Here is a 22,894-nt window from a genome sequence, read left to right as displayed (position 1 = left end):
GCAGAAAGCTGTGGAGTAGCTGTAGATCTTGGATTCCCACATGTGGAAGTACACTGGCATGGAGTACGTGGAATGAAGTGGTTGGACTTGCTACCTCTCTGTGCTACTTTGGAGACAGAGCAACATCCAGACATAATTGTAATTCATTGTGGAGGGAACAGTTTAGGACATGTGACTGGAATTTTTTTGCAATTTGCTATGAAAGAAGGACTTAGGAAGGTTATGGACATGTTTCCTAATTCTCAAGTGATATTTTCATGGATTGCGCAGAGACAAATGTGGCTTCGTTCTTCTTCATTTGGTCCACAAATGGAAAAAGCAAGGCGCAATGTTAATAAGGGTGTTTGTGCCTTTCTAAGAGATTTTGGCATGTCTACTTTTCACAATGAAAATAGTATGTTTTGTGGTACATACATTTTTCGCAGAGATGGAGTCCATCTTACTTATGCTGGCAATCAGATTTTTTTGAGAAATGTACAAAATGCATTGCAACCTTTTTTGGAATTACAACGATTTTGAAGTAGATGTTAAGCATTTACAATTTTTGACTTACAAACACCACCCAAAGGCTCTTTTCAGAGCCACCACTTCTTTCCAGAGAAAATTACAATGTTTGTGATGGAGTAGCAACCCAATTTTTTTAATGTTCGCGAACTGTCCGCGGACTTCGAAAAAATACAAAGAGCCCTGCTTCATTTATTTTCACTTCTATTTTTTAACTGGGAAAGGCGGCTCTGAAAAGAGCCTTATTTTTTTTATATTTTTGTAATTTTGTATTTTTTTTTGGTTTTTCAGACACGACACACTAGGAGAGGAGGGTAAAGGAGGCTAAAGGGGGGGACACCAACCACAGGGATAAGAAAGGGCGAGTTGAGAGAGGAAGAGTGGGTTTTATTTGGGTAGTGAGCAGGTCTTCTCGTGCTCTGAGACGATAGTCTCAAAAGCACTCTGAAGTCGCTCCCCCCTGCAGAGTACTGTGTCACAGTACATACATACAACTGTGACCCTCGATAGGTAAGGGTCATCAGCATTCTGTATGGCCTGTAATGCAGGTTGAGGAAGACGCTGTCCCACAGAGGTGGTCCTTGTGGTGACAGGATCAGAAACAGAGGATGAAGTAGAGGAAATCAACCTGCTACGTTCTTCGCAAGGTACAACCCTGCGAATAGCCCCAGAGTGAAATGACCTCAGGTGTCGCTTCATAGTAGTGGTCCCAAAGCTGTACTTACCATGCTTCCCGCGACTGAGTATCATTTTGCACTCATTGCAGGTAACACGGTTCGCACGAGCCTTAAGAACATTACCATGAATGGTAAATAACTGCCACACCCAAGACTCACGCATAGTGCGGGTAGTAGGGTTTTCCTCTACCTCATTCTCATCATCCTCTTCTTCCTCCTCCGCATCCTCACTCCTGTTCCCCTCTTCAGGCCCTTGGGGAGGTGGTGGTGGTGGAGGGGGTGGGGGTGGTGCTGAAGCAGGTGCAGCACCAAGTGGCAGTTCAGCAGCCAAGGATGCCATCTCGATGATGGTGTAGTCTGCAGGTGGCAGCAAAAATCACTGTGTTCTGAAGAATAGCCAGAAACACAATGGGAATAAGCTCTTGGGCGTGGTCTTTTATAGGGGTGCTTGTGCGCAGTTCGTGGACATGCGCACTGTCCGCAGACAGATTGAACACAAAAAAAGGATCGGAAAGTTTCAAAAGGTATATAGAAACTCAAGATTGCTATGTGGGACTTGTGCCATGGTGAGATTTTATTGAAAAATATTATGGATTAACTGAAAATGTACTTTTAAATTGTTTGGGGACACGAACAGTGTCCGCATTTCAGGACACACAATGAGCGTGGGCGCGGTCATATGATCCGTTCGCGAACTAGTCCGCGAAGGAAGCGCCTGTCCGCAGGACACCAAGTGCACGGAGATTGGTTAGCGCATGCGCATTGATGTCCTACGGACACTGTTCGGGTTCTGAAGTAATTAAAAGTGCGTCACACGTGAAACGAACATTTCAGGACACCGCTTGTGTTCTTAGAACAGTTTAAACTTGGTAGCGAACAGTAAGGACAGCTATAGTGTTCTTCAGGACACGTGTAATTTCGTTTATGTACGAACATTTCAGGACACCAATTGTGTTCTTAGAACAGTTTCAATTGGGTAGCGAACACTACGAACAGGTATAGTGTTCTTCAGGACACCTCCATTTTCGTTTACGTACGAACATTTCAGGACACCAATAGCGTTCTTAGAACAGTTTGAACTTGCTAGCGAACAGTACCAGACAGGTATAGTGTTCTTTAGGACACTTTAATTTTTGTTTGTTTACGAACAATTCAGGACACCGCGTGTGTTCTTAGTACAGTTTCATGTTGCTAGCGAACACTACGAACAGTTGTACTGTTGTTCAGGACACATCATTTTCGTTTATTTACAAACATTTCAGGACACCAATTGTGTTCTTAGAACAGTTTCAACGTGCTAGCGAACAGTACGAACAGGTTTGGTGTTCTTCAGGACACCTCCATTTTCGTTTATGTACGAACATTTCAGAACACTCGCACTGTCCGCGGACACTTTTATTGTTTTAAAAAAAAAAACGGAAACTATTCACAATACAATATAAAAATTAAACTTTATTTAACATATATTAATAATTTATGACAGAGAAGGTGAGGCAGAAACAGAAACAAAAACAGGAGAATTTGGGGTTTCAACATGATTGGTATTAGGTGAAGAAGGGTTGGAAGTCTCATCAAAACGTTTTGGATTATGGAGAGGGTTTGGGGATAATTGACTGGGATATGGTGAGGAGGGACAAGTACATGTGGGGCAATTGTACGAGGTTTTTGGTTTGAAATGATTTTCTACAAAAGTTTTTAAATTATTAAAATTAGCCAACAATACATCCATTTTTTCTTTTATATTGTGAAGACTGTTATCCATAACAGGGTTTTCTGAAGTTTTTTCTATTTTGGTATGCTCTGTACAAAAAAAATAATATATATGTTAAATGTATATATAAAAAAAATAATAAATAAATGTTTTATATTATAAAGTGTTTACCATTAGTTTCACTATCTTGTGACATTTCTTCATGTGGGAAATTGTCCTCTAGCCATTCCAGAGTACTAGACATTTCTGTGAGAAAAAAAAAAATATATATATATATATATTTTTTAATCTAATACAGAAGTTTATAAATATATGAGTAAAATGAAGTACACTTACTATTTCTGGTAAGATAAGTCCTATGTATTCAGTCGGTCTGGTCTTGTTCTCAGTTCTGTTGTGTCTGTGAGGTAATTATGTTGGAAGCCAATTTATCTTTTTGTGGTATATTCCATTTCAGAACATACTGTATTTAAATGAATGGTTAGTGTGTTACATATATGGGTTACATTTCTTATGTATTACTATATATAATGTGTTTGTGTGCTGCTTTTTGAATTTGTTAAATGTTCCCATATTATGATATAACAATCAAACATACCCCACCACCCCCCCCACAGTTTTTAGGTAGTGGTACTGTTCTCCGAACATGTCCGCGAACATTAAATAAGTTAGCGGACATCAAGTTCATAAGAAGAGATCTACAGGGTAATTCATAGAATTTCACACAAAAGTGGCGCACGCGGCTGGCGCACAGCGTGCCCGTGCGAATGTCTGCGCCAGCCGCGTGCGATAAAATCAATTTCCGCGCACAGCGTATTCATGGATTCCCACCTCCAAAAGCAGACGTGGCGCAGAGTGGCGCAGCGACGCTGCATCAGCCCCAGTTACGGCCCCAAGAACGCCCTCGCGCAAGGAAAAGCCATCAAGATCGCAAAACCATCGCAAAGGGCTGCGCCTGCGTGAAGTATTACACGCGAATGGTCTGGGTGCGTGTATTTCAGGGGTGCGCGAGAAGTCCCACACGCGATTGGCCTTGGCGCGTGGATTTCAGGGGCTCGCGGGTGGGTACACATGCGATCGTGTATTACAGGGGTGCGCGAGAAGTTCCACACGCGATTGGCCTGGGCGCGTGTATTTCAGAGGTGCGCGAGAAGTTCCACACGCGATTGGCCTGGGCGCGTGTATTACAGGGATGCGCGAGAAGTTCCACACGCGATTGGCCTGGGCGCGTGTATTTCAGGGGTGCGCGAGAAGTTCCACACGCGATTGGCCTGGGCGCGTGTATTTCAGGGGTGCGTGAGAAGTTCCACATGCGATTGGCCTGGGCGCGTGTATTTCAGGGGTGCGCGTGAAGTTCCACACGCGATTGGCCTGGGCGCGTGTATTTCAGGGGGTCGCGGGTGGTTCCACACGCGATCGGGCCTGGGGGAGCGTGTGCGTGTATTACAGGGGTGCGCAAGAAGTTCCACACGCGATTGGCCCGGGCGCGTGTATTTCAGGGGTGCACGAGAAGTTCCACACGCGATTGGCCTGGGCGCGTGTATTTCAGGGGTGCGCGAGAAGTTCCACACGCGATTGGCCTGGGCGCGTGTATTTCAGGGGTGCGCGAGAAGTTCCACACGCGATTGGCCTGGGCGCGTGTATTTCAGGGGCTTGCGGGTGGTTTCACACGCGATCGGGCCTGGGGGAGCGTGTGCGTGTAATTCAGGGGTGCGCGAGAAGTACCACACGCGATTGCCCTGGGCGCGTGTATTTCAGGGGTGCGCGGGAAGTTCCACACGCGATTGGGCTGGGCGCGTGTATTCCAGGGGCTCGCGGGTGGTTTCACACGCGATCGGGCCTGGGGGAGCGTGTGCGTGTAATTCAGGGGTGCGTGAGAAGTACCACATGCGATTGCCCTGGGCGCGTGTATTTCAGGGGTGCGCGGGAAGTTCCACACGCGATTGGCCTGGGCGCGTGTATTCCAGGGGCTCGCGGGTGGTTTCACACGCGATCGGGCCTGGGGGAGCGTGTGCGTGTAATTCAGGGGTGCGCGAGAAGTACCACACGCGATTGCCCTGGGCGCGTGTATTTCAGGGGTGCGCGGGAAGTTCCACACGCGATTGGCCTGGGCGCGTGTATTTCAGGGGCTCGCGGGTGGTTTCACATGCGATCGGGCCTGGGGGAGCGTGTGCGTGTAATTCAGGGGTGCGCGAGAAGTACCACACGCGATTGCCCTGGGCGCGTGTATTTCAGGGGTGCGCGGGAAGTTCCACACGCGATTGGCCTGGGCGCGTGTATTTCAGAGGTGCGCGAGAAGTTCCACACGCGATTAGCCTGGGCGCGTGTATTTCAGGGGTGCGCGAGAAGTTCCACACGCGATTGGCCTGGGCGCGTGTATTTCAGGGGCTCGCGGGTGGTTTCACACGCGATCGGGCCTGGGGGAGCATGTGCGTGTAATTCAGGGGTGCGCGAGAAGTACCACACGCGATTGGCCTGGGCGCGTGTATTTCAGGGGTGCGCGATAAGTTCCACACGCGATTGGCCTGGGCGCGTGTATTTCAGGGGCTCGCGGGTGGTTTCACATGCGATCGGGCCTGGGGGAGCGTGTGCGTGTAATTCAGGGGTGCGCGAGAAGTACCACACGCGATTGCCCTGGGCGCGTGTATTTCAGGGGTGCGCGGGAAGTTCCACACGCGATTGGCCTGGGCGCGTGTATTTCAGAGGTGCGCGAGAAGTTCCACACGCGATTAGCCTGGGCGCGTGTATTTCAGGGGTGCGCGAGAAGTTCCACACGCGATTGGCCTGGGCGCGTGTATTTCAGGGGCTCGCGGGTGGTTTCACACGCGATCGGGCCTGGGGGAGCATGTGCGTGTAATTCAGGGGTGCGCGAGAAGTACCACACGCGATTGGCCTGGGCGCGTGTATTTCAGGGGTGCGCGATAAGTTCCACACGCGATTGGCCTGGGCGCGTGTATTTCAGGGGCTCGCGGGTGGTTTCACACGCGATCGGGCCTGGGGGAGCGTGTGCGTGTAATTCAGGGGTGCGCGAGAAGTACCACACGCGATTGCCCTGGGCGCGTATATTTCAGGGGTGCGCGGGAAGTTCCACACGCGATTGGCCTGGGCGCGTGTATTTCAGGGGTGCGCGCGAAGTTTTACACGCGATCTGGCCTGGGGGAGCGTGTGCGTGTATACCAGGGGTGCGCGGAAAGTTTTACACGTGATTTCAGCAGGGTACGTGTATTTCAGGGGTGCCGGGGAGTCCTACATGTGATTTGCCAGTGTGGGTCCTCCCAGGTGTTCCCTGTACACCCTCCACGGCCCCTGCAGGCAGCCCACACCACAGGGGACTACCCTGCATCCCTGGTCATGTCCTGCAGGCAGCCCACCCAACATGAGCATGCCCCCCAGCAAAGGCACATGTCTCCTTGCACTAATGATCACCAACTCATGTCCCCTTGCACCCCCACCCCCAGCACTGTGGGGCACCTGCCAGCAGGCCCCCACCCATGTCCAACTCATGTTCCCCACCACCCCCACCCCCCAGCACTGTGGGGCACCCTCCACCAGGCCCCCACGCATGTCTCCCACCACCCCCACCCCCAGCACTGTGGGGCACCTGCCAGCAGGCCCCCACCCATGTCCAACTCATGTTCCCCACCACCCCCACCCCCCAGCACTGTGGGGCACCCTCCACCAGGCCCCCACCCATGTCTCCCACCACCCCCACCCCCAGCACTGTGGGGCACCTGCCAGCAGGCCCCCACCCATGTCCAACTCATGTTCCCCACCACCCCCACCCCCCAGCACTGTGGGGCACCCTCCACCAGGCCCCCACCCATGTCTGCCACCACCCCCACCCCCAGCACTGTGGGGCACCTGCCAGCAGGCCCCCACCCATGTCCAACTCATGTTCCCCACCACCCCCACCCCCCAGCACTGTGGGGCACCCTCCACCAGGCCCCCGCCCATGTCTCCCACCACCCCCACCCCCAGCACAGTGGGGCACCTGCCAGCAGGCCCCCACCCATGCCCAACTCATGTTCCCCACCACACCCACCCCCCAGCACTGTGGGGCACCCTCCACCAGGCCCCCACCCATGTCTCCCACCACCCCCACCCCCAGCACTGTGGGGCACCTGCCAGCAGGCCCCCACCCATGTCCAACTCATGTTCCCCACCTCCCCCACCCCCAGAATTGCGGGGCACCCTCCACCAGGCCCTCGCCCATGTCCCATCCATGCCCCCCTGCACCTGGGTCCCAACAATCCTCAATCATGTCCGTAATGGCCATCCTCCCCTGCCAAAAGGCCCAACCAACTATCACATCCACCCACATGTCAAAGGCAATTACATGTTACACACCCAATGTAAATAATGCAAATGAACACATGTCTGTCACACACAATGGCTGCAAGTGAATGTTAAAACACCCAACATGACATGCATGAAAGCAATGAGATGATACGACACATTGAAGGATGAAAATAAAAATGTATTGAAAATCAACTTGAATGGAAATGAAATGAGAAAAACCACAAAGCAAAACAACCAAAAGAAGATGAATGTCCATGAAAAAAATCCAAAAAATAAAAAAAGCCATTGAAGAACTATTTACAAGATAATCCCGGGTCCATGAGCCCAACCAAATGAAACCTAACTATGACAACTAACTAAAAACTGAACTATATACAAAAATGTGACGCATTGTCCAATCGCAACCAAATAAAAAAAAGAAATTAAAGGAAACCTAACACTAACTAAATAACTATATACAAAGGCAGCGGGCTAGTCCGACGGCTCACTGGTTGTTGTCATGGGCCAGGGCATCATCGAACTCCTGGTCAATGGCTTGGAGGCGGGCATGTTCCCTGGCCCCGAGGTCCCGCAGGGATAATGCAGTGTCCAGCTCCAACTCCCTGCGAAGACCCTCGAGGCACTCAGCCCGCCTCAGCGCCCTCCGCATGGAGTCCTCCGCCCTGACCATTGTGAGCCGTTCCTCCTCTGCCCGCTGCCGCTCCGCACCTATCTGCTGGCACAACCGCTCCCACACGGAAGCCACTCCCATTCCAGGGTTCTCCTGCCCTCCGGCCGATGCCTGCACCCCTGATGTTGATGGCCCCGAGCCATGATGCCTCCCACGTTGAGCCTGCTGCTGCCTCCGACGCAACTGCCTGTGCCAGCACGACGGCATCCAGGCTGATGGAATCCACCGACGCCGTCGTGCACGTGCCCTGCCCGATGATGCCGTCACATCCTCCATCTTCTGGGGTCCAGTTGCTGTGGTGTCCACCCCTGCTGGACCTCTGACTCCCGACTGTGGCAGGGATGGGATCCCCACCGAGCTGGCTGCATTGGTCAGGGCAGGTCCACAGGGGGCCCTGGTGGCATCTGGGCCGGAAGATGGCAAGGAGAACGACTGGCGTATAGTCTCCACAGAGGAGGAGAGGGCCGCCAGATTGGCCGACATATGCAGGAAACCCCCGAACATGGACAATCCCAATTGGGCCACGTCGGCACGGTGCTCTTCGTGATGACGTGCGTGCTCCTCCTGGGAAGCACGCACGGCATCACGAATCACAGCCGTGCGCATCGCGACCCCAATCAGGACCTTTTCCATACGGCCAGGGGTCCCCTCGTCCTCAGGTGGAGGGGAGTCAGATGACATGGACATCCCCTCTACCTGCGGACGGGCCTGGGACGGGGCATCCCTGCTGGTGCATGGTGGTGCACCCACAGGGTCAGGGACAGCGACATGCACAGGCCCCTCCACGGTGACCTGTGCTGCCTCCTGCCCCTACCCCTGGACTGCACCACTTGCACCAGCAGGGATGCCCCCACCAGGCCCCATGTGCGCCTCAGTGGCGGCCTCCTCCTCCTCTGTGGAAACCACCAACCTGGATGGCTCCTCACCGTCTACCGCCGTAGCAGGCCCCTGTGGGGGCTCACCCACCCCTTCCGCTGCAGCCGTGGGGGCATTCCACAGCACCGTCTCCGCCCTCTTCTTCACTAGCCGCTGTGTAGAGGGAGACATAGAACACAAGCATCAGGGTACTGTACAATGGTCCCCTAGACAGGAAGCAATAGCAGATGAGTGCCACTGTCAAAGTACACTTCCATCATGTCAATCCACAACACATGTGTCAGTCCAGGCAAAACACACACAGTGACAGTCATGGTGCATGCCATGGACATTTCCATACATGTCCAATGGACTCTCGAATCATACAATGTAATGGTACTCACATGCATCATGGGTCATGCCTATCACATGCACACACTTCACCTCAGTCACATCCATCTGGCCCCGTACACCCCAATCACAGTGCATACAAGGATAACTAGGCTGCATCAGTGAATCTGTAAATTGTCACAGACATGTGTCATGCATCCATGGCATTCACAAGTCACAGACACGCAGGTCAGGCACACAGACATGGATACCATATATGTACCTGGCATCAGCACCCATCCCTCACCCCCACCCATGTCCAGGAACAGAGACTGCCATGCTCTCATGTGTGCAATCTGCATAGGGCTCCCCATGTCGCATTTAAACACATGCAACAACCGTGCGGTTCACACATTACTGGTCGCACATGCATTACCATGATGTCCCTGCACACATACATTCGTACATGGCCTATGTCACACATGCAGGCAAGTATCAGACAACCAGCACACTGCAACATGCCCTGTCTCACACAGCAATGCTTGGCCACTTACTGCTCAACTCCAGACGGGTCTCCCTCTCAAGGACCTGGGCGTGGAGCGCTGGGTGTACGCGTTCCAGGACCCTCATCTGGATGGAACTCATGCAGCGCTTCTTGACCTTCTGGATGGTGCGGGTTGCCACCCCCTCCGCGTTGATGGCAACCACACAGTCGGCCCAGATCCTCTCCCGTCCTTCCTTGTTGGCGCGGGACGATCCGAAGAGGGCATCATACTGCCCCAGGACTTGCTCCACCAGGACACCAACTTCGGTGGCAGTGAAGCTGGTGCCCCTCTGCCCCTCTGGCCGGGGGTTGCCACTGGTGTCAGATGTTGATGTGCCCGACATGGCAACCCCAGGGGCAGGAGTGGGTGGGCAACTGGGTCCTGGGGCTGGCCTGTGGAGCGATGTTATCCGAGTCGGGAGTCTTCTGTTCCAGCAGGGGTGGACACAGCAACTGGACCCCTGCAGATGGCTGATGTGCAGGCACCAAATGGCAGGGCACGGTGGCAGCAGGCAGGCAGGCAGGCAGGCAGGCAGCAGCAGATGGCACGTGGGAGGCTGCTCGGGGCACTGGGGGGCAGTGATTCGGCCTTCTGGGCAGTGTGAAATTCGAGGAAAGGGCCTTAGCGCGTAAGCGCGTCAGCACGCGTACGCGATTTCATTGGACCAAAGGCCCTTACAGCGTAAGCGCGTCTGTGGAGTTTCGCGCACTGGCGTTAACCTGGCAGGGCTTGGAGATCCCGCCTGTCTTCACACTGCTCTGTACGTGCTTTTCGTGCGCTGCGTGTGTTTTCCATCCGTTGGGGTTCACACGCTATTACTTCACAGCGGGTGTTGGCAACGCGTTCTTCTACACGCAAGGCAGATTGTGAGTGGTACCCCGCTCCCCCCCAGGCCCGATCGCGTGATAAACTTCACGCGCACCCCTGAAATTCACGCACACGCTCCCCCAGGCCCGATCGCGTGTGAAACCACCCGCGAGCCCCTGAAATACACGTGCCCAGGCCAATCGCGTGTGGAACTTCTTGCGCACCCCTGAAATACACGCACACGCTCCCCCAGGCCCGATCGCGTGTGTAAACACCCGCAAGCCCCTGAAATACACGTACCCCGCTCCCCCAGGCCCGATCGCATGTAAAAACACCCGCGAGCCCCTGGAATACACGTACCCCACTCCCCCAGGCCCGATCGCGTGTGATAACACCCGCAAGCCCCTGAAATACATGCGCCCAGGCCAATCGCGTGTGGAACTTCTCGCGCACCCCTGGAATACACGCACACGCTCCCCCAGGCCCGATTGAGTGTAAAAACACCCGCAAGCCCCTGTAATACACGCGCCCACGCCAATCGCGTGTGAGAAGCTTCTCGCGCACCCCTGAAATACACGCGCCCAGGCCAATCGCGTGTGGAACTTCACGCGCACCCCTGAAATTCACGCACACGCTCCCCCAGGCCCGATTGCGTGTGAAAACACCCGCGAGCCCCTGGAATACACGTACCCTGCTCCCCCAGGCCCGATCGCGTGTGATAACACCCGCGAGCCCCTGAAATACACGCGCCCAGGCCAATTGCGTGTGGAACTTCTCGCGCACCCCTGGAATACACGCACACGTTCCCCCAGGCCCGATCGCGTGTGAAACCACCCGCGTGCCCCTGAAATACACGCGCCCAGGCCAATCGCGTGTGGAACTTCTCACGCACCCCTGAAATACACGCACACGCTCCCCCAGGCCCGATCGCATGTGTAAACACCCGCGAGCCCCTGTAATACACGCGCCCAGGCCAATCGCGTGTGAGAAGCTTCTCGCGCACCCCTGAAATACACGCGCCCAGGCCAATCGCATGTGGAACTTCACGCGCACCCCTGAAATTCACGCACACGCTCCCCCAGGCCCGATCGCGTGTGAAACCACCTGCGAGCCACTGAAATACACGCGCCCAGGCCAATCGCGTGTGGAACTTCTCGCCCACCCCTGGAATACACGAACACGCTCCCCCAGGCCCGATCGCATGTGAAACCACCCGCGTGCCCCTGAAATACACGCGCCCAGGCCAATCGCGTGTGTAACTTCTCGTGCACCCCTGGAATACACGCACACGCTCCCCCAGGCCCGATCGCGTGTAAAAACACCCGCAAGCCCCTGTAATACACGCGCCCAGGCCAATCACGTGTGAGAAGCTTCTCGCGCACCGCTGAAATACACGCGCCCAGGCCAATCGCGTGTGGAACTTCACGCGCACCCCTGAAATTCCTGCACACGCTCCCCCAGGCCCGATCGCGTGTGAAAACACCCGCGAGCCCCTGGAATACACGTACCCCGCTCCCCCAGGCCCGATCGCGTGTGATAACACCCGCGAGCCCCTGAAATACACGCGCCCAGACCAATCGCGTGTGAGAAGCTTCTCGCGCACCCCTGAAATACACGCGCCCAGGCCAATCGTGTGGAACTTCTCGCGCACCCCTGTAATACACGCACACGCTCCCCCAGGCCCGATCGCGTGTGAAACCACCCGCGAGCCCCTGAAATACACGCGCCCAGGCCAATCGCGTGTGGAACTTCTCACGCACCCCTGGAATACACGCACACGCTCCCCCAGGCCTGATCGCGTGTGGGCCTTCTCGCGCGTGTAGGACTTTGGCGCACATTTTTTTCCTGCGCAGGGACGCTACCGCCTGCTTTCGTGTGGCGGACATGTATGGGCCTGTGCGCGTCTTTGGCCGTGCGCTGTTTTTCCCTATTCGATTCCATGAATACGTGTTGTAGGCGAGCGTGTGGGCGTTCTGCGCACTTGCCTCCAGTACTTCCCCCGTGACGCCCACATTTTCACGAGTTGTTCCCCATTCTGCGTGTGACGCCCCGTGTTACGCCTACTTTTGTTATGTGCGCCGCGCTATGTGCGAATTGGCTGTGGCCTTATCGCACGGCGTTCGTTGACCTGTGCGCCAGCGTGCGCCGCGCACTTTCTCAGCGCTCATCCCACATATTGCGCGTGCACGGACTTCCATGAATTGATGTGCGATGTTTTCTGTGCGATAATCGCACTTGCACTGCGATTTTCGCTGTTTCTCTGCGAATCGCACGTTTTTGCACGCGTGCGCTGTTTTTTCGGCGCACGTTGATTCCATGAATCGGCCTGCTAGTCAGTTCCATATGACATGTATATAAAGTCAAAGTCATTATTGTTAAGTTGTGCTACTAATAAACTATGAAATTCAGTGAAAAAACTTTGTTAAAGGGACGTTATGGTTAAGTTGCGCTACTAAAAACCTATGAAATTCAGTGAAAAAAACTTTGTTAAAGGGACATTATGGTTCCAAGTAAAACCGAAAAACCCTTGAAATTCGCCAGTTATGGTAAGCTAAGCAACCATAACTCGTGCCACCACTGTGCACTGCTAAGACTAACACCCAGGACATCAAAGATGACATCACACATGTCATTGATGACATCACTGATGACATCACATGTCTGGCTCACTATTTTTTCTTTTGCTGACATATCTAGGCCACATGGTTTTCTTCAGTAACAGTCAGAAACTAAGAATTTTATTTTATTTGTAGACGTATGCTTCTAGTAGGTTCTTACAGTAATTCCCTTAGAGTACAGTCACATTATATGAAACATATACATATGGGAAAACACAAGCTTGAAAGACAGCAATCCTTTTTGTGCATAAAGATAATCACTAGACTTATGAGCACTTTCTGATAGTTCTGTTGTTTTTTTTTATGGCTGTACTTTCCCTTTATATGGTCATATTTGTATACATTGTACTCACACTACTTTCCTTAGGGTCCAATCACATCAAGTGATACATATACACAGGGTAAATAGCAGCTTTGAAACAGAGCAATCATTTATTTGCATGAAACTAATCAGTTAAGTTATGGATTGTTTCTGCTACTACTTGTGCTTTTTTGCTAACTTCACTTTCCCTGTATATACCCATATTGTTATGTGTTCTTGTGTCTTTGTGTTTTGTCTATAGTAATGCAATTATGTAATACATGGGTTTTATTAGCTACTTATTATATATTTCACAGTACACAAAAATCTATTAAGAAAACAATTATCATTTCATTATTCAACATATTAACATTACGAATATCATACCTTCATCTTGTACGCTGCACACAATGTTTTGTTTCTGTATGAGTAGCTTAGTATACTAGATAGAACCCCACAATAGGATGCTATTTATATCAGTGCATCGTTCAATGCACTTATTAGGGTATATTTCTTGCAATGATTCTTGACACTTTTTTCGCAACATAATAAGAATCCCTTCTACACATATTTCATGAGAAGTACATACACATGTGATGTCATCAGTGATGTCATCAATGACATTTGTGATGTCATCTTTGATGTCCTGGGTGTTAGTCTTAGCAGTGCACGGTGGTGTCGCCAGTTATGGTTGCTTAGCTTACCATAACTGGCGAATTTCAAGGGTTTTTCGGTTTTACTTGGAACCATTACGTCCCTTTAACAAAGTTTTTTCACTGAATATATATATATACATATATATATATATATATATATATATATATTGCATGGCCGCGTTGGCGTTGGTGTTTCCATAGGAAGAGCACTTTTTGGGCGGCTTATAACTTCGCTCCCCCTGGACGAATCCTCACCAAACTTTGCAAAAAAAAGTATATGGCCCACTGTGAATTTCTTTGCAAAGTTTGGTGAGGATTCGTCCAGGGGGGGAAAAGTTATAGGGGGGGGTCCCAAAACTTTCTTTTTTCCCATAGACTGAATGGGAAAAAACTTTGCGCATGGCTACAGCCCGAACCGCTGGACAGATTTACACCAAATTGCGGCAGGAGCGGCAACCTGGTCCCGAAAGCGTGCTTTTGCAAATTTGGTGTAAATCCGTCCAGTAGTTTTTTTTTAAATGACCAAAATGTAAGGCAACAAAATTAGTGATATCTGTGTTCGCTTCGCGGACGGACTTCCCTGTTCGCTCCACGGACAGCACCCAGATTGGCCCAGCGTCTTGCGTCATGTCCGCGGACATGCGACGTGTTCGCTGATTGGGCGGCGCGGTGCGTGAATGCGCGTCAGATTTTCTGTCGCGCCCGCCATCTTGCATTTGCGGACGTCCGCGGACAGCGCAGTGAAAGTTGTTCAAAATGTGTATTTAGTAGAGTGTGTTGGTGTGTAGAAGTCTTTGGGGAGGATGGGGGAGTATGAGATAGGTTCAAAGTTGTATTTTATTTATGTGCTAGACGCTTTTGTTGTGTTCGATTTGTCTGCGGACAACACAGCTGTTCTGGAATGTTCGTAAATAAACAGAATGGATTCGGTGTCAACTTGAAAGTGTTCTAAGAACACTCATGGGGTCTTGGAATGTTTGCAGGGGGTGTCCTGGAGACGTTGTCTGTATTGTTCGTTGGCAAGGTGAAAATGTTTTAAGAACAATCGCGGTGTCCACAAATGTTCGTACATAAAGAAAATGGGGGTGTCCTGAGGACCCTGTTTGTATTGTCCTCTGGCAAGTTGAATGTGTCCTAGGACCTTCCCCCTGTCCGCGAACATAACAATGGTTGCAATGTTTGCATCTATGGGTGTGATATGCTGGGGTGGTTGTGGCCAGGGTATAGAATGTTGGGTGCATGGACATTTGGCCATGCATCGAAGAGGGTATGCCCTGGCCACAACCACCGCAGCATATCACACCCATAGTGGCTTTTAACTTTGGGTCAAAAACTAATTTATAAGGAACAATGTTATAAGCTTGTATGGGTGTGATATGCTCTGATGGTTGTATTTATCTTGTTATACATACTATTTGGTTTAGTAACGGGAGTCCATGTTTTTCTTGTTCATTTCTGTAATAAAAGAAAATAGCATGTTAGTATTAGTATTTTATAATGACTTATTACATTGTACAATCAACATTTTCTTCTTTTTATTGACCCTCATATTTAGTAGATTACAAACCAGAGTACTGTGCAATGTGCAAAGTTTCTGTGTTTGTTGCTAAAATCATTGGGTCTGTGGGAGAAAAAAAATCCATGTTGGATTAAAAAAAAAAAAACCTTTTTCTGTTATGCTACAGTTTATTTATTTGTTTGTTTTCCGCATTTACTTGTTCTTTCTGCCTAATGCTTTATGCATTGGATTGTTCCAGTGTTTGTGAGCAGTAAGATATTAGGTATTTGTTTGGATATTGTAAAATTTTGGCCCAGTTAGATACCAGTAGGCGTATTCTAACTGTTTATGTTTTGATATAATTTCGTGGTATTGATTTACCTGATTGCATATTTGTAAATTTTGGGACAGTTAGATACCAATTGGCGTATTCTAACTGTCTATTTTTTGCTCTATTTGAGTGATATTAATTTATCTGATTAGTTGTTGTAGATTCTTTGGGCAGTTAGATAGGTTTTGAAATATTGTGACAGTTTATATTTTTTTACTACAAGTGTACATAAGGTTTAAGTACAGTTCATTTATCAAATTTTGGTTTTAAGAACATTAAATACGCGTTTGTAAGATTAACTGGTAATCTTTGCTTTAGAGTAATGGTACTATCATTACATTCAAACCATCTACATTTTTTTTATATATGCAGTGTAGTGCCCTGAGTTGGTTGTGGCTCCTTCGTGGTAGATTATACCTATTGTTGTGAAGGTTTTCCTACCAAGTGAAATTTGACCATGTGTGAATCCAGTCAGCTTGCAGTTGTTTTTCGTACCATCTGCATTGTAACGTAGAAGCATTAGTATTACGTATTTACTATGTGTTTGTATTAGTAACATGGAGCGATTATCCGAATTGCAGGTAGAACATAATCTACCGTGGTTTGCATTTTGTACAAGTTGCTGAAATGGAATGGTTTCACAATTAGGTATTGATATATAGACAAAGCGCTCATTGGGGATTTGTTCTTGTGTCACATTGTTGCAGAGAGTGCATGTATGTTTCCACATGTATGAAATCTGGAAGATTTCATTTATAGGTATGTTTTTGTTTTCCAGTACTAATAGTAAGTACATTAGAAATTCTTGTGGATCTTCCTGTGAGTTTATAGTGAATTTCACCATTCCAGCACAGTAGTCCAATTGTCGTCTTATTCCAAAAACACTATACGTGTTGTCAGGGTTGTTTGCTGCATTTCTGTGAAGTACTAACATTTGCAAACACAATGGGTCTGTACTGTGTAAGTAAATGTTGTCAACAATTGGTGGTAATTGAAACAGAATATTCATTGCTACATTTGCGTACCAATTTACACCAACTATATTTGAGAATTTAAATGGTCCAGTTAGTTCTGTATCTAACTGCTTTTTTAGGAGTTTGTCTTCCTTCTTTAAAGAAGTACCTGGTTTACTTTCCCTAATTGATTCTTTTTTGCTTGTGGTACTTGATGAAGTTTTAGTTTCTTTTAGTCTCTTTGGAGGATTTGCAGTGACATCCTGTTGCATTTCTGTTTGATTTAGTTTTCTTTTAGAAAATGTTCCTTTTTGTGGAACAGGATATGTTTGTAGATGGGGGGTGTATAGTGAACGAAGTCTATTGTATTCTAAAATGCAAGGAATATCAGCTTTTACTTTACTTGCATCAAAGTTTATTAGAAATAGACCGTCAATTGTACGTAGGCGTGACAGTGCTACGTAGCTCATGCCTTCTTTAAAGACTGTGTTACCAATGTCTATCATTGTTTTGTCTAGAGTAAGACCTTGTGATTTATGAATGGTGACTGCGTATGCAAGAGTTAGAGAAAATTGTTCTCTGCGTACATACATGTCTTTGAAGAGAAGGAATCGAGCTGTTGAGCGTCCTATTCTTTTTACTTCTGAAAGTTTGTCAACGAGAATATTGACAAACTGAATTTTGTTGTCACGTGGGTATGTTTGAAAGCCAACAACTGTACCCAGTGCTCCATTAACTAGTCCTTGGTCCACGTCAAGGTTACGTTTAAGCATTACTCTGCAATTTAAGGATAATTTTAATATCTTTTGCAAGCCTGCTGTGTTTGAGATTGATTTTTCTAAACTATTTAGTCTTGCTGTGGCTTGGTCACACATGGGTAGTGTCATTCCATGTACATCTAGTTTGTCTGTGGCGCTAATTTCCATAATTGGTTGCATTTCTTTGGTTAACAATATTTAATTGAATTTGAAACAGCTTGCAAGAGTTGGCATTAAGGCCATACAATTGACATGTTTGTGGGCTAATTGTTCCATAACATCTGTAGCACATGCATTATCACCATAAAGTGCATCAATGTGCCGGGTTTTCAATATTGCTTCTGCTTCTCTAGAAAGTATACCAACTCTGATACTGTTTAAGATGTTGGCATAAGTGAGATCTGCAGATTGGCACATGTTTTCTGTTAATTCTCTGTATTGGAACTGTTGCCAAAGGTTGACATTTCCAATGCTGCCAAAAGTTTTACAGCAGAGTTTGTGTCCTAATGTTTTAAAAATAGGCTCAACTTTTACAGGTGTCAATTGAAGAAGATCTCCGAAAACAATGATGTGTTTTCCTGCAAATAGCTCTTCATAGTTTGTTTTGAGGACTTCTTGTAATCTGAGGTGAATCAAAGCCAACATTAGGTTGGACACCATGCTCACTTCATCTATTAGTAGCATTTTCATTTGTTTCAATACTCTGCGTACTTCCATTGCAGCTTCTGCAGAAAGTTTGTAATAATCTAATTTGTTTTGGTGTTCTACTGGCAGGAGTAGTAATCCGTGCAAAGTGACACCACCTATGTTGTAGGCAGCTAAACCTGTGGGGGCAGTGACAACAGCTCACAGTTTGTTTTTTGTCAATTGTTGAAGGAACTTACTGATGATTTTGATTAGGAATGTTTTGCCAGAACCAGCTGCACCACTGACATACAATAGTATAGGGTTGTAATTTTGGCAGGTGCATTCTTTGTTTTCATGTTGCACACCATGTGCAATTACTTTTGTTATTTCTTGAAAAATGCTACGTTGCTCTTTGTGTAGTTTTGATTGTAGTGTAGTTAAGTCTTCTTTATCTTCATAGTGACACATGGTGTTTTCTACTTCTATCATAGCTAATTCTGCCTCATTTGTTATTAGTGGTTCTCCCAGTGGTTCTTGGCTTCCTGTGACAGAAGGTTGACTACTGTCAGGAGTGTCCTTATCTAGTTGGGCCTGGAGTTCCTGTTCGTGTTGCTGTTCATTGTGGAAGGTTTACATCAGTTATACTGCTTTCATTGGCTTTGAAAGCGTCTTCATATGAGTCATAGGTATCTAGTATTTCTTCTTCTTTTCTCCATGGTTTGAAGAGTTGTAGCAGGGACATGTAATATAGTTCTTTATGTTGAGGAGTCTTTAATGACAATTTGATATGATTAATTAAATTTGGTTTGGTGAGTTTTACTAAGCTGCCATCACAGTTTGTCACTTTGTATTTACGGTTTTGCTCATCAGGTTTTATATTATTTTTGTATGTGTAGTTTTGGGCTATGTGGTATAGACACATGGTTTCCAAAGTGGTACTCCTGTTTGGGTAGTATGTGTCCAATAAATTGTTTTTTTAAATGTCTTGGCTGTTGGGATCACATCTCGCTATTGTTTCTATATCTTCGTATGATTTTAGAACTCTTTTTCTAGATTTAGCTGGACCAAGACTTAGCCATACTATATTTGCAGATTTACCATACAATGCAGTACCAGTTAATCGATCAGCTGCTTCATAGGATCCACATTCTCTATGGGACAGCATTTTTATGCCCAAGCTGTATAATTTCTGAGACACTGTTTTATCTGATGACAGGTCATTCCAGAGGTCTTGGAGCTCTGTCTTTTCTGATTTGGTTAAGTATGCTGTGACATATCGTGCAACTGCAGTAGAATTGTCTGAAATGTACTGCACATCTATGTTTGCATTCCACAAGTGGGCAATGATTGCATTGTAATCATTGATATATTTTTCTTCTTCTTTTCTTTTTATGCAATATGTATTTTTAGGTGACTTACCTTTAACACTATGTCTAACTGAAGACATGAGGTTGTTCACTTGACCTGTATTTGTAACTGGTCTAGGGAAACCAAATCGGCTTTTGGTGTAGTATTTCCCTTTGTTTTTGTATTTGCGACGACAATATTTGCCACATTTGTGTCTTTGGAATTGTAAGATTTTTGCATGAAGATCACTATTTGTGGATTCTGATGGAATTTCACAAGTGACATATTTTTCAATAAACTGTAAAACAGTGGCATCACTGTCTTGACCAAATTTAGGAGCATCTTTAATCCATAAAAGCATGTGGAAATGTGGCGCTCCTCTGGCTTGGTATTCTTTTCTCCAAAAGAAGTGTTGCACTTCTCCAAGGGGAGGAACAGTTTATTACAAATAAAATGTAGCATAGCAATGAAGCGATGGTGAAAATATCTAGAAACATTAACAGGATCCTGACAACAAAGTTCTCCAGGTGTTAGTATATCTATGTTTGTTTTGTTTTTGTTTGATATGCGTAGGAAAGCATGTAAATCTTCCCATGCATATTCTGCGCAACTTAATGTAACAAACAAGTGGGTGGGCCAAGGTTTCTGATCATACAACGTACATCTCCATGGCGTCGAAACCACTACTCTTTAGTACCTCGCATATTTGCTAATAGATTTGTAAGATTTGTCTGTAAAACCTCATCTTTTTGTTGAACTTTTTGTAATAATTGTGTGGCTGTCATATTTTGAAAGTGTGATCCTGATTTTAATATGTGTGCAACTCCGTAACATAAAGTTGCTAGTTCACTTTCAAAGAGTAGGTGGAATATGTATTCCACATTTTGTCGAAATCTGGGATCTTCAGAATACATTCGTAATGAGCGATATTCTGATGCTGATATTTGAACAGGTCTATCATCGTATCTTCCTCCTTTAACAGTAGGAAAGAGTAGAGGAAAAGCATGTGCTTCTATACTTTTTTCTCATATGCTGATTGGTGATCCTTTTGTTTCACGCATTTGGTACGTTTCCAGTGCATCTTCTATGGTGTCATTAGAGTGCAATGGGTGAATTGTATAATGGTCTAAAGTGTTTGCTATTGTAGCAGGATCTAGGAGCTCAAATTGACCAGTTTCTTGTGTCTCTTGAATTATTTCAGTTGTATCTTTCATGTTTTCTTCGATATTAATTTCTTTGTAATAATCATTATTCTCTTTGAGATATTGCAGGGCTTCTCTAACTTTATGTAAATCTACCAGTTGTTGCCAAATTTTTTTGTCTTTTTTAGGTACTCCATTTACCAAGATAATTAAAGATTGTTGCATTGGACGTTGCACTCCTAGAGTGTGCACATTTTCTTTTAGATCTAATGGTAAATACACTACTTTTCCACGAATACCTTTCACTAATTCAGAGGGAGGTAATTTTGCAGTTTTTGGTTGAAGGTGTATTATTGCTTGAAATGGATGAACTGTTTGAATTATGATGCTCTCATATAAATTAAGTTGTTGAAGGAGTTTTGGTAGTGGATGTAATTCCAAGTTATTTGAGATAGCACGTGAAGGAGTTTGGTTGTTGTCAAGTTTGGTAGTGCAGTAACTGCAAAGTATTATGGGGTCAGTTATTTCGTATTTGTTTTCTGCTATAAGGTAGAGAGCTAATTCAAACCGTTTAGAATCTTCATTGTCTTCTATTTTGTATGAAAGGTCTATAGTTTTTTTGTTACTTTTATAACACGTTCTGCGGCAACATACACACACGTGGTTTGGTACTTCAGCTGAAGTGCTTTGAAATTTTAGTATTTCTTTTTTGTATGTGTGTAGTGAAAGGTTGCCATGTGCAGATTTGTTACTAAGTTTGTTGATAGCTATTTCATCTTGTAAGTGGGTTTCATTTCCAAAATATTTTTTCTGTATATACTCGATTTCTTCTAGTAGGTCTTTTGGTGTACCAGGTAGACGAATGTTATTTAAATTGGCTAGTGCTAAAGCAGGACTTTTTGCATAATACAGTTTATAAACTAGATTTCTTATACTTGCATGATGTGTTGATTTCCTTTTGATATCATGGAAGGTTGTTTTGCAAGTAGCTCCTGATATGCAGGCCAACGAATGTCCTTGCAGTCCTGTGTGCTTGCGTACTGGACAAGTATCCATACTTTGCAGTATTTTAATTTTCATTTTGTCTTTGCTTTTCACATATTGATTGAGGAATAGGTGTAAAGATTGGAACATTTTTCTGGGAATGTTACACATTGACGTGCATGGCCATGTGTAAATTAGATGTTCTGATTCAGTCGAATGGAGGGGTAAATCTAAGTTTTCAGGGCATATTTTTGTAAGGAGTACTTCTTGTTCCATTATGGTATTATTAATGTTTTCATAACCTCGACCACTGCTATGTATGGCAATTGTATTTGTTTGCTTTTGTTTGTATGCTTCTTCATTAAAGTATGGTTCTGTGCTTGCAGTGTGACTCCATTCACCTCCACAGATATTTAAGAAGTTATTTCTGTTCACATTTCGTTTATTGAGAAGTCTTTTTTGAAGTTTAGTTATTAGTTGTGTTAGTGGTTTAATTCTGTTTAACACAACAATAAATAAGTTTCTTTTGAGAAGAATTGCACTGTCTATCAACGCTTCAAGATTACGTTCCTACGATAGGTTTGAAGTGTTGAACCTGGTTTCTCTCCTGTTTTTATCAGATTTTGAAGGACTTTGTGATGGAACATTTTGGCTAATATACTTTTCTTGGTATGCTTACTTTGTACTATTTGAAGATTTATAGAAGACGTTTTATTTGTAGTGATAGTTGATTTTCTGTTAATAGTTTTTTGGGTCGTTTTACTTTGTGATAGAGGAGGCAAAGTTTTTGCACTAGAAACTTCTTCTGTTTCACAACATGACTGTATTAGCTGTTGTGTTTCAACGTTTTTTACAAATTCTGCTATAGATGGGTGTTTATGTTGGAGACTTTTCTTTTCATTTGCTCTACTTCTGCATCCTTTTCTACGGAGTTGCTTTTTGGTGGGCATTCTGTAGCGTCTGTTGAAAAAAATACAGAAGTTATGGGTTGGGGTTTTCTGCAATGCATGTGTGTTGTGTGCATGATTGTTTGAGTAAGATGATAAAGATGTATGTAATGGTGTGTGATTGTGAATTGGGAAGTTGAACTACCAGGGATGGGTATTCTTCAATTAATGTGTTACTAAAATGGGGTTCAGATGACAGAAAAATGTAAGCCGGTGGTGTGGAGAAGAATAAATAATATAGGTAAAGCTATACAATTGAAACAGTTGTTTGTTCTACAACATCTACATTCTAGCGGCTGAGTTGGGTAATTTGTGTGCCGAAAAATAGGAATTT

Source organism: Ambystoma mexicanum, chromosome 7q (assembly GCF_040938575.1).
Source record: "Ambystoma mexicanum isolate Mex_15411 chromosome 7q, UKY_AmexF1_1, whole genome shotgun sequence".
NCBI classification, from domain to species: domain Eukaryota; kingdom Metazoa; phylum Chordata; class Amphibia; order Caudata; family Ambystomatidae; genus Ambystoma; species Ambystoma mexicanum.
This window is presented reverse-complemented; position numbering follows the sequence as displayed.